This window comes from Acinonyx jubatus, chromosome B3 (genome assembly GCF_027475565.1).
Source record: "Acinonyx jubatus isolate Ajub_Pintada_27869175 chromosome B3, VMU_Ajub_asm_v1.0, whole genome shotgun sequence".
Classification (NCBI taxonomy): Eukaryota; Metazoa; Chordata; class Mammalia; order Carnivora; family Felidae; genus Acinonyx; species Acinonyx jubatus.
The window spans coordinates 29418975-29434560 of NC_069386.1; the positions used below are offsets into that span (position 1 = coordinate 29418975).

Genomic DNA, 15586 nt, shown 5'->3' on the forward strand with positions numbered 1-15586 from the left:
AATACTTTATATATTTACTTTATTTAGTATATAGTATTTACTACACACTAAAGTATTTAGTAAAGGATCAGGAATCAAGTTGAGATTAGACTAAATAAGGACGTTAAGCAAATGTCTTAGTAGGTAAACTGAGGCCAGGACAGTCTTGTTGCCAGGAGGACAGAAGCATCAACCTTTGCCTGCATGCATGCATGCAGCAGCAAGGCAAATGGAAAAGAAAGTTCTGCATTCTAGTTAATCTTACCTATTAAAATGAATCTGAAATACCCTATTAGCCACATACCACAATGTGGCATATCCATAATACTCTGTGTTTCCAATCTTGTTTCACTGCCGCCTGCTCATTTGCGTATAGCTAGTTTTTCCCCAGTTCCCATTCTACCTGACCTATCTATTCTGTTGCTCTTAAGTACAAGGGGATGAAATGGTCATTAAATGTTGGTAGAAAAAACTGGCCTAGTTAGGAAATCTCACTGAGCTATCCAACAAAATAAATTCGAAATCAAGCATTTTTAATGGTTTCTGAAAGTGTTCTTAGACTGTCATATACTCACCAACTCTTCTTCCTGTATTATTTTTTTTTAGTGGGCAAAGAGAAAGAGGCAAATATCCGACATACTGTTTACATGTTATTTCTGGATTTTCAATTGGCAGTGAATCATGGTGATATTTACAAGTTCTTTAAAAGAGGCACTTTGTTTGATCATGTGTCATCAGAACATATATCACCTGTGGATTTGAGGGAGTAGATCTGAAGAAGCAGTACCTTCTTATCAATCTTTCATTATGGAAATTATGCATGTGTCTGAACAGAAAACAGGCCTTGAAGTCTGCTGGATATTCAACTTCAAAAATACTCCTTCAAAACTGGCAGAGCCAGAGGTCTCTATACACTGGGAGTGAGCAATGAGCTAGAGGATCCTTTATGGTTCCTTTACGGTACCACTCTCAGGGACAGTGGTAAAGTGGAAAAGCACCACTGGTAAGGCACCACTCTACCAGCAGCCAGTAGGGTGGTTCATGTAAAGGAGGCCTCACACAGTAAAAGCATGCGGCCTCTAAATGGGCTGCTCTATGTCATCAACCCAAAAGAAGGGCTGCAAACAAAACTAGTTTCTCATAATAGGGATCATAAAACTAAGGTAAGAAGAGGCCTCTACTTCCATTCATTAGTAAAGACAAAGGAAAGTGACATTTCTGAGACTCTCTTGGACACCACTTAATGTAGATCACTAAGTAGTTATCAACATGCTGCAGGACAAGGAAAATGATGTTTACTGGGCAAAAGTTCATATAAACCATTTCTGATTTCAGAGCAATAAATATAAAGGGACATTCATTCTCTTCTCAGAGTCAATTTAAGATATTCCCTAAAATGTGGTTTTTAGGCTCCTCGTCTCCACAAACTTGCTCTTGCCTTTTCTCCTTCTTCACCCAATCTCCTCATTGTTACCAGAAAGCTCTCTTTTCCATTATCAAAAAGGATTGGTAAAGGTTGGTTCAGAAACCACAACTCTACACTCACCTGTCTGTTTTCCTCCCAAGGAACGGGCTATGTACAATGAGCCTCAGCTATTGTGAAAACCACAGCAAGAGTTGCTGCTGTTAAACTGTGAGGAATTCCCTGGGCCTGTTCCCACATACATGAAACACAGCTCTGTGCTCTTAAGGGCTTCTCAAAACAAAATATGGATGTTAAAAAGTAAGAAATGTAAAAGACTCACCCACTGTACTCACTCATACAATTCCCCATTAAAGGATATTCTACAGGGCCTTCTTTGGTCTGTTAATCATGTTCTAAAGCTCTGATGTACCCGAGGTTCAACTGAGCTCAGGAGGACTACAAGATACAAGTTTCGAATTCTGCACCTTAATATCATCCACTGCACCTTGACCTTTACCTTATGGGTTTGGTCTGGGAAATGTGCCAAACTACCTCTGGGAAACTAAGCAAAGTGAAAACTAGTTTTATTAACTCTTTGAGGACCAGCACAACACAATCTATATTCCACATAAAGATTAGTTTTCATAAGCACATGTTAAAATAAGTACACTGGCATATTAAACCACCAATTAAAATAATCATCAGCTATCAAGAACTACACAAAGAGAATTGATGAAAGTAAAATCACAAGGAATTGCGAATGGATGCTAAGACTGGCATTTACTGTGACAGCAAAGTCTAAAAGGAAGGATTTTTTTTAAAAAAATGCATCAATGGTATGTCACATTCTAATGCTTGAGAGAAGAACACCTCTTTGTATGATGAAAATGGTAAAAGAGATGGGAAAGGGAGAGGTTTTGAGAGTTCAAGCTTAGAAATGGTAACATGCTAGGACTAAAAAATGAAAAAGAATTGAGAACAGCATCAGAGAAGGTTGACTCAGACACTATTTATCAATAGACAAATTGTCTAGGAAGAAAGAAGGAAGTAAAAATCTGACAAGTTATCTAAGGCATATTAATTTTATAAGGGAATATAATTTTTCACCATTGATTTCTTTCATAGATATAAAATCAGAAAACCCTCCCAAATAGTAAAATGACACTTTCCTAGATACAAACTTTATCTCCTAACAAAATAGTTCACCACCAATATTTCGTCGAGAAATGTTTAAGATAATAGGGAAAACACCAAAATGGGAATCAGAGAACTCAGGTTCTGATTACTTGATCCTCTGTACAAACTAGAGGACAGCATCAGGAAGGAGATAATAAAGAAAATGAAAATTTCCCCCATTTCATCCATGAGACAGAAGGTAAAAAAAATCTTCAAAATGAAATTACAAAAAAGCTACTAGAATTTCTAATACACTATATCTTAGCGTATCTTGAAATAACAAACATGACCAGGATAACTAGATTTTTTTCCAGGTAAGTACAATTTGATATTCATTACTATAAAACAGAATTGTTAACTGGTATATGGCTCACAAAGAGGAAGTTAGCGCTTTTCTATTTCTACTATTTAAATTCATGTTGAAACAATCCCTAGTTCTATAGTGCTATGAGGAATGTCTATGATTACTATGGTGTTGACTTCTAGGTCCTTAATTGTCAGGTTGAGTCAAACCAGACTTAGCCTGCTCTTTTACTGGACCCTCAGCATCCACTCTGCATTCATGATGGAAGACAACACAAGTTTGCTGGTACCTCAAACTCTTTGACCGACTTTTTCATTAATGACCAATTTGTAATTGAGATTTGGTATGTTTGACCTGACACTTCAAAAAAAATCACATCATAATCTCCACAAAGAATTCTCATTTTCTGAATGTGGAGAATGAACTTAAGGTGTTCAAAGGAAACTGTAACACTGTTACAGATTTGTCTGTTCTACAAATGAATCCCTTGGTAAGGTTAGTTCTCATCAGTCTACAGTATTCATACATAATTCAAAGCTGCATAAGCCATCTCCTGTGGGAAGCTCACTTGGCTTACCCAGGTGGTAGGATTAATCATTACACCATCAAATGAAATAATCTTGTTTTTTCCCTGGCAAATCCGTTGAAGACACATTTTTGTAAAAATTCTGTTAAATGTCTAAATGCACTTTTTAAAACGCAAATCAAATTCTACATTAGAGTCCTTTATGTATCCAAGTATTTCCACAATTTCAGTTCAACTTTATCTTCAAATTCAACTACCTTCATTCAGCTTCAGAAGGGACCATAAACGAAATCAGGCTTCTACAGAGACCATCTGCCTCTTTGGGCAAATGGTATTCTAAATTCCCATTTGCCAGCTCTCTTCGGCAATGACATTTGTCTCTATTTGCCCAAGACAGCCAATAAACAAATGTGTGATTTTTAAAACCTCTTTTTATTCCTAAAATTCAAATCAAAGCATATCCAGAGATAGCATTTCATAGTTTTGTTAACTGATTCAGACCTGCTGATTTCTGGGGTTGCTGGGGATGATGGACTTTTGCAGAAATGGAATATATACTAACACACGAGGAGAGTTCAAAGTTATCAAACCCCACACCTTCAATCTATTGGAAGCAAACTCCATTTTTCTGTCCCTGTACGCCCCGCCAATGTGACATTTCTTAATCCTATCTTAGTTTTCAGGTCTTCAACTTGATTTTGCTACACTTTCCAATTACTGGCATTCTCAGGTAGAAAAGTGTTGTGTCCATTGATCACTATCTTAGTGTCTCCAATTTTCCACTAAGCCTTCTGTGGTCTTTAACTGAAAACTTCAAACTTCTCCTGAACTGAGATTAACCTTTAACTGAGATCTGATGAGCTCCTGCTAATATGTCTAACAGAGAGTCTGGTCAAACACACCAACTCTTACTGGTGAACGAAGTGGCTAGGTCTTAGAATGGGGAAGACTGGCAGCCACGTGCAAGGTCTTGAATAGACTCTAATTTTCAGATACTGCATGGTTTCACTTCTTTTTTTAAACAGATGTGAATAGCAAATTAAAAGTGTCTTTAGGCACTAGACCGCAAGACAGTGAAGTAGATAAAAACACAGGCCACTGTAAATCACTGTCATCTCCATAATGCCAATAAAAATTACAGTTTTAAAATTGTATGAAATACAAAGTCAGAATACTATCTGTGCAAATTAACAGAAAAGATAAATTAATCTTGGAAAAGAGCAATAAAAGGCGGCTGTCTTTTTCAATAACAGGGTTATAGAAGGAGCTTCTCAGTATCACCATTTAGGCCTTGGCTCACTTCTAAAGAATGGTGTGAGATACTGATGTATATTTCCTGAAAAAGCAAGATATGAAAAGAAAATGCAGGCCTTTCTACTAGAACTACCCTAGGGAGGATATGGAAGTCATTTTTTGGGTCCTTGACTTTTTACCCATGCCCAGAAACACTGGAGAAGCAAGTCACTACACATTTTCCCACCCTCCTCTTATCTCCCTCAACTGTCCATCTGCCCTTCAAGTCAGAGGATGGAGATGATTTTGTATACTAAACTCTCTAAAAACATTGGGGGCTCAAGGAGGGCATGGGAACCAAAACCACTCAGAGCCTATTCCTACTTGACACTGTACAAGCCACACAGTTTTCCATTTAATTCACGAAAATATCTCAGGAGGCAGATGCAATTGCTTTCATTTTACAGATGGGGGAACTGAGATTGAGAGCAGTGAAGTGACCTGCCCAAGATTATAAGGAAACTTCGGTAGTAGAGTCAGGATCTGAACTGGATACTCTCCTACTCTGACATCCACCACACGGGCACCATAAGGCAAGCTTGATATACTGTAAAGACTCAACAATAAATGCTTATGAAGATGAAGTAGAGTGTTTTAAAAAGAATACAGCTATTATTGCTCTACTTTTGAAAAATTCTAAACGAAGTATTTACATTGCAAAAGGATTTTTATTTATTTTTATTTTGAGAAAGAGTGTGACCAGGCGAGGGGCAGAGAGAGAGAATCCCAAGCAGGCTCCATGCTGTCAGTGCGGAGCTGGATGTGGGGCTTGAATTCATGAAACTGTGAGATCATGCCCTGGGCCAAAACCAAGAGTTGGACACTTAACCGACTGAGCCAACCTAGGTGCCCTGCAAAAGGATGTCTTTAAAGAGGAGCTGCTTTGGTAAAGAAAGACTGTGTTTATACATACATCACCACCATCGCCTCTGCATTTGTTGAGTTCTTGGTACTGTACTTAAATATATATTTCCTGGGCCGTCTGGGTAGCTCAGTTGGTTAAGTGACCAACTCTTGATTTTGGCTCAGGTCATGATCTCATATAGCGACATTAAGTCCTGTGTCAAGCTCCATGCTGGGTGTGGAGCCTACTTAAGATTCTCCTTCTTGCTCCCTCTGGCCCCCTCCCCTGTTGTGTTTCTCTCTCTCTCTCTCTCTCTCTCTCAAAAAAAAAAAATCTATACATCTATATCTATATCTGTCTTCTAACAATAACACTCCAAGTAAGGCTTGCTATTCCTACAACAAGGGAATCATAATAGTAGCCAAAACTTATATAGTACTTATTATGTGCCTGTTCTAAGTCATGTTTCTCTAAAGTGGCACTACTGACATTTTGGACCAGATAATACTTTGTAGTGGAGGGATGTCCTGTACATAGTAGGATCACACTAGCATCTCTAGCCTCTACTCACATGGTGGAACCACTCCCTCCTTCCCTAGTCACATGACCAAATAGTCTGCAGACATTGTCAATGCCTGGGGCAGGGAGGAGTGAGGCAAAAACCATCCCCCTTCTAACCTTCTACATAAATTATTTTAAGTCTCACAACAATGCACTAGACATATTATTATCTGTTTTACAAATGAAGAAATTATAGTCCAGACAGGTTAAGTCATTTGCCTCAGATAACACAGCTGCTAACCGATAGAGTTGAGATTAAAGCCCAGCAGTTCAACTCTAGGGTCTGTGCTCTAAACAGAGACACTATTCTGCTTCTCAGTTTATAGATGAGGTAACTAGAATCAGAGCTCAAGTAACTTGTCCAAGATGACAGAGCTAATAAGTGGTAAAAGCAGGATTGAAATTCAGGTCTGAGTGACTTCAAGGTCAGTGTTCTAAAATACTATACCAATTGTTACCAGACTTTAATGTGTCTAAGAATTACCTTGGGAACTTGCTAAAGATGCAGATTTGTGGCTCCCACCTCTAGGGAATGATTTAATAGCTCTGGGGTATAGCCTGGGAATCTGCATTTATATAATTGCTCTAGGAGATTCTAACACAGTTGGTCCTAGGCCCACACTCTGAGAAACTATTTTATAGCCTCCCTCGCCACCAGAGAGACCAGGGCAATAAGTATAAAAGAAACAATGTGCAAAAAGTGAGTAAGAAAATTTTAAGTCAGGAGCATCACTGCTCAGAAGTGATATAGTAGAAAGGGGAAATAAAATAATTTAAGTAGTCACAGATGAGAGATTCATAATGGGCTCTTTAAAAAAAAAAAAAAAAAGGGAGGGGGTATTTTGGAACCAATCCTTACCCTCTGAGATTTATTCTTGGAATACAATTATACAAACTCACAAAATGTTAGAAAACAGGGATTTGGCCTAGTATGATATTTATGGTTCTTACTTGAAGCCCTGGCTGGATAAAGTCTCCTCTGAAAGTAAGAATCAGTAATAGGTCAAGTCTCCCAACATGCAGCACTACCTCAGTTCCTTGTATCAAAAGAGGACAGAGGTGAGCACAAAATGCTCACCTAAAATCTCTATTTTGTTCCACTGATCCTCTGTTCTACATCCTTGTGACCCATCAGGGTCATGTCTGGACTACCTGCAGGCCTTCAAGGCCTTTCACAATGAGGCTGCAATGTATGTTTCCATCCTTATCTCAAATTTTCTTTTTTTTTAAAAAAATTTTTATATTAGATATAATTTATAGTCAAATTGGTTTCCATACAATACCCAGTGCTCATCTCAACAGGTGCCCTCCTTAATGCCCATCACCCACTTTCTCTTCTCCCCCACCCCCCATCAACCCTCAGTTTGTTTTCAGTATTTAAGAGCCTCTTTATTTCAAATTTTCTAATACACAATCCTTCAGATTCACACAAACCAACGTATTTCTACATCATAATTCCTTGTCCCTTGGATATCACATTCTCCATCTTTGCTGAACCTACTTTCCCTTCCTAGAGTTCCCTCCCTTTTTCTTTCCATATATTTCAAACCCAGCCAGTCACTAAAGACTACTCAGGTCTCACACTGCTCACAACATCTTTGTGTCTGCAGGGACTCTTCCTTCTCTGAACACCCATAACAGGTGTTCTGGATGAACGTTTGTGTTCCCCCCAAATTCATATGTGGAAGCCCCTAAACCCCAGTGTGACTATATTGGAGATGGGGCCTCCAAGGAAATAATTAGATTAAATGAGGTGATAAGGGTAGGGCCCTGTCAGATAAGATTGTATACTTGTAAGTAAGCTGGCCAGTCTGTGGTATTTTAAGGTAGCCTGAGCAGATTAATATAAAGGGACAGAGATTATAGCAAACACTCAGTAAACAGGTGCTGAATAAGTCAAATCACATGGGATCTGGACAGCAAGGCACTGGAGAAGAGTATTACTAGGATCCTCTACAGGTTCTAGTGTGGAACAGGACATCTCCCTGATGCAGAGTGGAGCTACATCCATGTGCCAGCAGCACAGAAAGGCCAACGACTGATTCCTGAGTCTATATCCCCACATAAGAACTAGGAGTGGGGATGGGAGCTATCAGCGTGCACTGCTGTCATTGTGTTGTTTTTTTCAGGCAAGCCTTTCTCCCTGCTATTAACAAATCACCATTATAGAAGCACCATATGAGGACAAACTGCCTGTCCTGGAATTAAACTTTTAAATATTATTACCTGATGACTCTAATCAATACCTACTACAATTATGTTAAATAATCACTGGCTCAAACTGTGGCTTAGAGGTCTGAATACAGGCCTGGAAATTAGAAACTCAAATTTCATTTCAGCTCTGTACCACTGCTTCTCGGTCCCTGTCTCCCATTATTCATCTAAAAAATGACTGTGGTGACATTTATAGGAGTGTGTATTAATTAGGAAATTCAAATAAAGTGCTTTTAAGAGAGTGAACAACTATGTTCAACTGTGCCAATGTTGAGTACTTTAAGACTGCTTGACAGCTCAGTGAATCAGTACACATCCCTTACTGGTCACAGACTTACCTTCTTGCACTCAGGCTGGCTTTATAAAAGACATGGCAGACACCAACAGACTCAACAACCACCACCAAGAGTGCAACAAAAATCACCTAGGGGTCAAACATCTCTAAAGTCAGAGTCTGGCTCTGCTACCTGCTTGCAGAGTGGCCCTGGGAATGTCACTGAGCCTCTGTTTCTCTGTCTTATAAAATAGGAAGAAGCATGCACTGTCATAGATGTTGGGACAAATGAGATAATGTGAGTGAAAGTGTTTTAAGAATTATATAGTGCCCCTTCCTTGCCTCCGATGGCCTGCCTCAGCGCCCTGCCGCTGCCCTGCAGAAATGCTTTGATTACCCACAGTCCTTTGCCAAATTAGACCAGTGTCCAGGGCACTGGCTCCTCATCTCACTCAGGCTTATACCAAAGATGTAAAATTTGGTGCAGATGCCTGAGCCTTAACGCTTCAAGGTGATGCTGTAGCTGTTACTATGGGGCCAAAGGGAAGAACAGTGATTACTGAAAAGAGTTGGGGCAGTCCCAAAGTAACAACAGATGGTGTGACTGTTGCAAGGCCAATTGACTTAAAAGATAAATATGAAAATATTGGTGCTAAACTTGTTCAAGACATTGCCAATAACACAAATGAAGAGGCTGAAGATGGCACCACTACTGCTACTGTCCTGGCACGCTCTATTGCCAAGGAAAGCTTTGAGAAGATTAGCAAAGGTGCTAATCCAGTGGAAATCAGGAGAGGTGTGATGTTAGCTGTTGACGCTGTAATTGCTGAACTTAAGAAGCAGTCTAAACCTGTGACAACCCCTGAAGAAACTGCTCAGGTTGCTACCATTTCTGCAAATGGAGACAAAGAAATTGGCAACATCATTTCTGATGCAATGAAAAAGGTTGGAAGACAGGGTGTCATCACAGTAAAGGATGGAAAAACACTAAATGATGAATTAGAAATTATTGAAGGCATGAAGTTTGATCAAGGTTATATTTCTCCATACTTTACTAATACATCAAAAGGGCAGGAATGTGAATTCCAAGATGCTTGTGTTCTGTTGAGTGAAAAGAAAATTTCTAGTGTCCAACCATCGTACCTGCTCTTGAAATTGCCAATGCTCACCATAAACCCTTCATAATTGCTGAAGATGTTGATGGAGAAGCATTGAGTATACTTGTTTTGAATAGGCTAAAAGTTGGTCTTCAGGTTGTAGCTGTCAAAGTTCCAGGTTTTGTTGACAATAGAAAGAATCAGCTTAAAGATATGGCTATTGCTACTGGTGGTGCTGTGTTTGGAGAAGGGTTGACTCTAAATCTTGAAGATGTTCAGCCTCATGACTTAGGAAAAGTTGGAGAGGTCATTGTGACCAAAGATGATGCCATGCTCTTAAAAGGAAAAGGTGACAAGGCTCAAACTGTATCCAAGAAATCATTGAATAGATATCACAACTAGTGAATATGAAAAGGAAAGGCTGAATGAACATCTGGCAAAACTCTCAGAGGGAGTAGCTGTGCTGAAGGTTGGTGGCACAAGTGATGTTGAAGTGAATGAAAAGAAAGACAAAGTTACAGATACCCTCAATGCTACCAGAGCTGCTGTTGAAGAAGGCATTGTTCTGGGAGGGGCTTGTGCCCTGCTTTGGTGCATTCCAGCCTTGGATTCAATAACACCAGCTAATGAATCAAAAAATTGGTATAGAAATCATTAAGAGAACCCTCAAAATTCCTGCAATGACCATTGCTAAGAATGCAGGTGTTGAAGGATCATTGATAGTTGAGAAAATTATGCAGAGTTCCTCAGAAGTTGGTTATAATGCTATGCTTGGAGATTTTGTGAATACGGTAGAAAAGGGAATCATTGATCCAACTAAGATTGTAAGAACTGCTTTATCGGATGCTGCTGGAGTGGCCTCTCTGTTAACTACAACAGAAGTTGTAGTCACCGAAATTCCTAAGGAAGAGAAGGACACTGGAATGGGCGGAATAGGTGGAATGGGAGGTGGTATGGGAGATGGCATGTTCTAATTCCTAGAATAGTGCTTTACCATTATTAATGAACTGTGAGAGGAAGCTCAAGGCAGTGCTCCTCAACAATAACTTCAGACAAGTCAGCTGAAGGAAACGACTGAAGAAAAGGCTGGCTGATGGCTAAGAAAATCACTATAACCATCAATTACTGGTTTCAGTTGACAACATATAATGGTTTACTGCTGTCATTGTCCATGCCTACAGATAATTTATTTTGTATTTTTGAAAAGACATTTGTACATTCCTGATAACTGAATGCAAGAGCCATGTACCAATGTACTGCTTTCAACTTAAATCACTGAGGCATTTTTACTACTATTCTGTTAAAATCAGGAGTTTAGTGTTTGCCATTACCAGATGAAAAGAAGGAGCCTTTCTGTGGAGAGTAAGACTAATTGTGTACAAAGTAGAGAAATGTCCAATTATGTGACAACCTTTGTGTAATAAAAATTTGTTTAAAGTTAAAAAAAAAGAATTATATAGTACATGTGGTTTATATATACAATGGACTACTACTTGGCAATGAAAAAGAATAAAATCATGCCATCTGCAGCAATGTGGATGGAACTGGAGGGTATTATGCTAAGTGAAATAAGTTAGTCAGAGAAAGACAGATATCATGTTTTCACTCATATGTGGCACTTGAGAAACTTAACAGAAGACCATGGAGGAAGGGAAGGGGAAAAAATAGTTTCAAACAGAGAGGGAGGCAAACCATAAGAGACTCTTACACACAGAGAACAAACTGAGGGTTGATGAGGGGGCGGGGGAGAGGGGAAAATGGGTGATGGGCATTGAGAAGGGCACTTGTTGGGATGAGCACTGGGTGTTGTATGTAAGCGATGAATCACAGAAATCTATCCCCAAAACCAAGAGCACATTGTATACACTGTATGTTAGCCAACTTGAAATAAATTGTATCAGAAAAAAAACAAAAAATAAAACAAAAAAATTATATAATAAGATATTGGTATTTAACTTTGGATTCATTAGGCGAACAAGGAAACAAAACTGACCCAGTAAGTGAGGGAAGTCTCAGCTGGATTCTTTACTTGGGAATATATTCATTATGAAACTCTAAGCAAGGCGGCTTACTTCTCTGGAGTTTTATCACCTTCCAGAAGGAAAGGAATGTAAAGCTGTCTGAAAACCACCCTATCATGGTGCACATAAACACAACTATTCTGCATCATTCTGTGATTAGGATAAAGTGAGATATCAGTTTTCTCTAAAAGGATTACTTAAAAGTTCAATAGTAAGGACTTTATGAACTCATCTAACTTTAAGAACCGTATGTCAGCAAATGTAGATGTGATCTTTATAAATGCTTATAGTCCAGAAGTTTCTTTAGAGCAAAGAATATATGATCAGGAGAGCAAGCAGCTATTTTCAGCTTCTCTCTCCAATTTTTTTTTTTTCTTTATGAGAAGCAGGAATTTGATTTTCAGAGTCCATTCTGGTCCTAAGCATGAAAAGATGACTTTGATAGGGTTCTCTTAGCAAAGAATAGAGATAATGCAAATTAAGATATAACTGGAGCATAAGCATTAAAAAAAAACCTTAAGCTTCTAACTTTACAGAAAGAGAAGGACGTTACATTCTACCCCATTCTGAAAAGTGCTCAGACTTTCTTTTTCCATACTATATGTGCATACACATATGTCTATAAAGAGGCCCAGACTTTGGGTACTTTAGTGAGTAGCAAACCTGTATAGTGTTTGGCTAGAATGGACATAGGCCACTAGTATGCCTGAAAACCACAGACAAATCAGGTATTTATTATAGCTTAGTTCAGAGGCTCAGTCAACTTTTTCTGTGAAGAGTCAGATAGTAAATAGTTTAGGCTTTACAGGCCACATGGTGTCTGTTGCACCTAAGGCTGCTGTTATAGTGCAAAAGTAGCCATAGACAACATGCAAATGGATGAGTGTGGCTGTTTTCCAATAAAACTTGATTTACAGAAAGGGGTGACAGGTTGGATTTGGCCTATAGGCCATAGTTCTCCAACTTCTTCTATATATCCTTGAACCCTGGAGTGGATTAGAAGGTTCCTAGAATCGACTCCTGGATTACTAAGGAATATAGCTTAGTTCTATGGGTTCTAAGAAGATAAAAAAAGATCTTGGAAGGACAGAGGAAGGCTTATACAGATGAATGGCATTCCTAAGGCAGCAAAGGTGTGCCAAACCTTATCTCCCTGTCCAAAACAGAAGTTGGCAGAGGTTTGGACAGAATCCCAGCAGTGTGAGGCACAGTTGAATTCCTGAGATGTTTCTGGGAGTCTCAGAGAAACCAGACTTACATGATACACTGGGGGGTTTTGCTAATTAGGAACAGGATGTTCAGGGCTGGTGAAGCTGGAAAGGTTAGCCAAAAGAGACCCTTCAGTGGGCAAATGAGATCCTTAACTTTGTCTGGAAGTATTAAAGTTATTTTGGGTGAATTACAGTTATTTTCTTAGGCACTAAGTTTTTGTAACTGATTAGAAAAAATGTTTTCAACTAAATTTTTAAGGACATGTGATTGGCAAAAGATACTGCCTACCAATTATGAAATCAAGATGATTTTAGAATTTACCACACAGTTTACTGAAAAGACTACTAAACAGAAACTGAATCCAGAAGGGAGGAGTAAAACGAAGACAGAATAGTGGGGGGGAAAAGTGATAAACACGTGAATAAATCAAAGATAAAAAAGGATGATGTAATGGGGAGTGACTGAAGGTAGGGGAAGTTTCTTAAGATGGGGAAGTCAGTTAAAATTTTCCTGGGGAAGTGACACTTAAATTGAGAGCTGAATGACAAGGAGTTTGCCATACAAAAATCTGAAGAAAGCATGCCAAAGAGAGTGAGTAGCTGATTAAAAAAGGGGTTATGTTTGGCACGTATGAAGAACAGAAAGAAAACTATTGTGAGAAGTTTGTGAACAAGGGGATGAATAGGAGATAGGTTAAATAGGTAGACAGTAGGCAGAGGTCATATTATGTAGGGACTTTCTTCACTGTGTTGACACTATGCGATTTGATTTGAAAAAGAGTACTTGGCTACTTAGCTATACTAGAGAGACTAGATTAGAAAAGGCAAGAGATTAAAGCAGGGAAATAAATTAGGAAAATACTTTAGTAAATCAGGTGAGATGATGGTGGTTTGGACCACAGTGGTAGAAGCAGAGATGGAAAGAAGTAAACAGATTTGGGATGTATTATTCTAGAGGATGAGTTAACAAGACTTGCCGATATTTTCTATGTAGGGGGTGTGGGGAAGAGAAGGATCAAGGATGACCCCTACTTTTTGGAATAAGCAATTGGATGGATGGTGGGATCATTTACCAAGAAGGGAAGACTTGGGATGGAATAGATTTGGAGGGAAAAATCAAGAATTCTGTTTTGGACATGCCTCATTTGAGAGGTCCATTTGATGTTCAAGTGGAGATATCAAGTGGATAAGCATGTGAATCATGGGGTAGGTCAGGGATGGAGTTATCAGAATATACCCAGTATTTAAAATCTGGATACCAGATGCCATTTAGCCAGGAGTTAGCCATTAAAGTTTACAGAATCCTTTCTGGTATATGGTCAGGATGGAAAAGGAAAGAAGAAAGCAAAGGAAGGAAGGAAGGAAGGAAGGAAGGAAGGAAGGAAGGAAGGAAGGAAGGAAGGAAGGGAAAGAAAGGATTTTAACTTTTAGTGATACATACTGAAACATTTACAAATGCAATGTCTGGGATTTGCTTCAAAATAATGTGGGGAAGAAGAAAAGGTTATAGATGAAACAAGATTGGCCATAAATTGGTAATTGTTGGAAATGTGGGTTTGGGGTAAATGGTAGTTCATTTTACTAATTTATCTACTTTTGTATATGTTTAAAATTTTCTTTCACAAAAACTTTAAAATAAAATGGAAATAAATAAAAGGACCCATTTTAAGATGGTATCCCTTAAAAGGTAATCCTGTAGTATTCACTTCACGGTCAACATTATCAACAAGGCCCTCAGAAAGAAAGGAAGCCAGAATAACTGGGGTTCATGAGCAAGAGAGTAAGTAAAATTAAACAAGTAGACAAAGGTCACATATACAGGGCTTTCTGCAGTTTGGGCTTATGACTGGATTTATGTTTAAGAAAGAACACTTGGCTGTTCTAAAAACAGACTGCAGAGGCAAGACATTCAGCAAGGATCATCTTAAATTATGGTGCCCTAAACAGAATTTGTAAAGAGGCCAACCCTATTCCTAGATACTGTGCTAGATGCTTTATAGGTATCCATTTAGTCCTCATAATAGCTCTGTCAGGTAGGTATTAGTATCACTACTGTACAGGTTGGAAAGCCTTAGCTTAGAGAGGTTAAGTCAAAAGTCACACACCTACCAGTGGTATACATAGAATTCAAATCTGAATCTGACTCCAGTGCTTACATTTTTCTTCCTATGCAGTATTACTCCCCATGCTATGGACACCCAAAGAGCTGCAGAGATGGCAGGTAGGCTAGTGTGCGTAAAAATGATAGTGGAGGAATTCCCACCCGATCACAGACTAGAATAACCATTAAATTAACTCCTCATGATCCAGACTTAGCCAGATAGAAATGATGCCTGTGGATATATTCCACAGGAGCCCAAATTTGACTAGTATCCTTGTCATCAGTATTTCCATTTTCCAGTCCATTTTCAATGACACTGCCACAAAAAAATTTATTAAAATTAAAAAATATTGGGGCACCTGGCTGGCTCAGTCGGTGGAACATGTGACTCTTGATCTCAGGGTTGTAAATTCAAGCCCCACACTGGATGTAGAGGTTACTTAAGAAATAAATCTTTAAAAGAATAAAAAATAAAAAAATTAAAAAGTCACATACTTCCCCCCATAAAACCTGTTTCTGCTACAAAACCTACAAGATAAGGGCCAAATATTTCAACATATCATCCAAGCCTCTTCACAGT

At 38.8% G+C, this 15586-nt stretch overlaps 1 protein-coding gene and 1 pseudogene across 10 annotated transcripts in view; one reads left to right on the plus strand and one right to left on the minus strand.

Moving 5' to 3' along the window:
- PEAK1 (pseudopodium enriched atypical kinase 1) overlaps positions 1 to 15586 on the minus strand; it is a 310300-nt gene that overhangs the window by 55982 nt on the left and 238732 nt on the right. The window lies entirely within an intron of this gene.
- Positions 8961 to 11258, plus strand: LOC106979406 (60 kDa heat shock protein, mitochondrial-like; annotated as a pseudogene).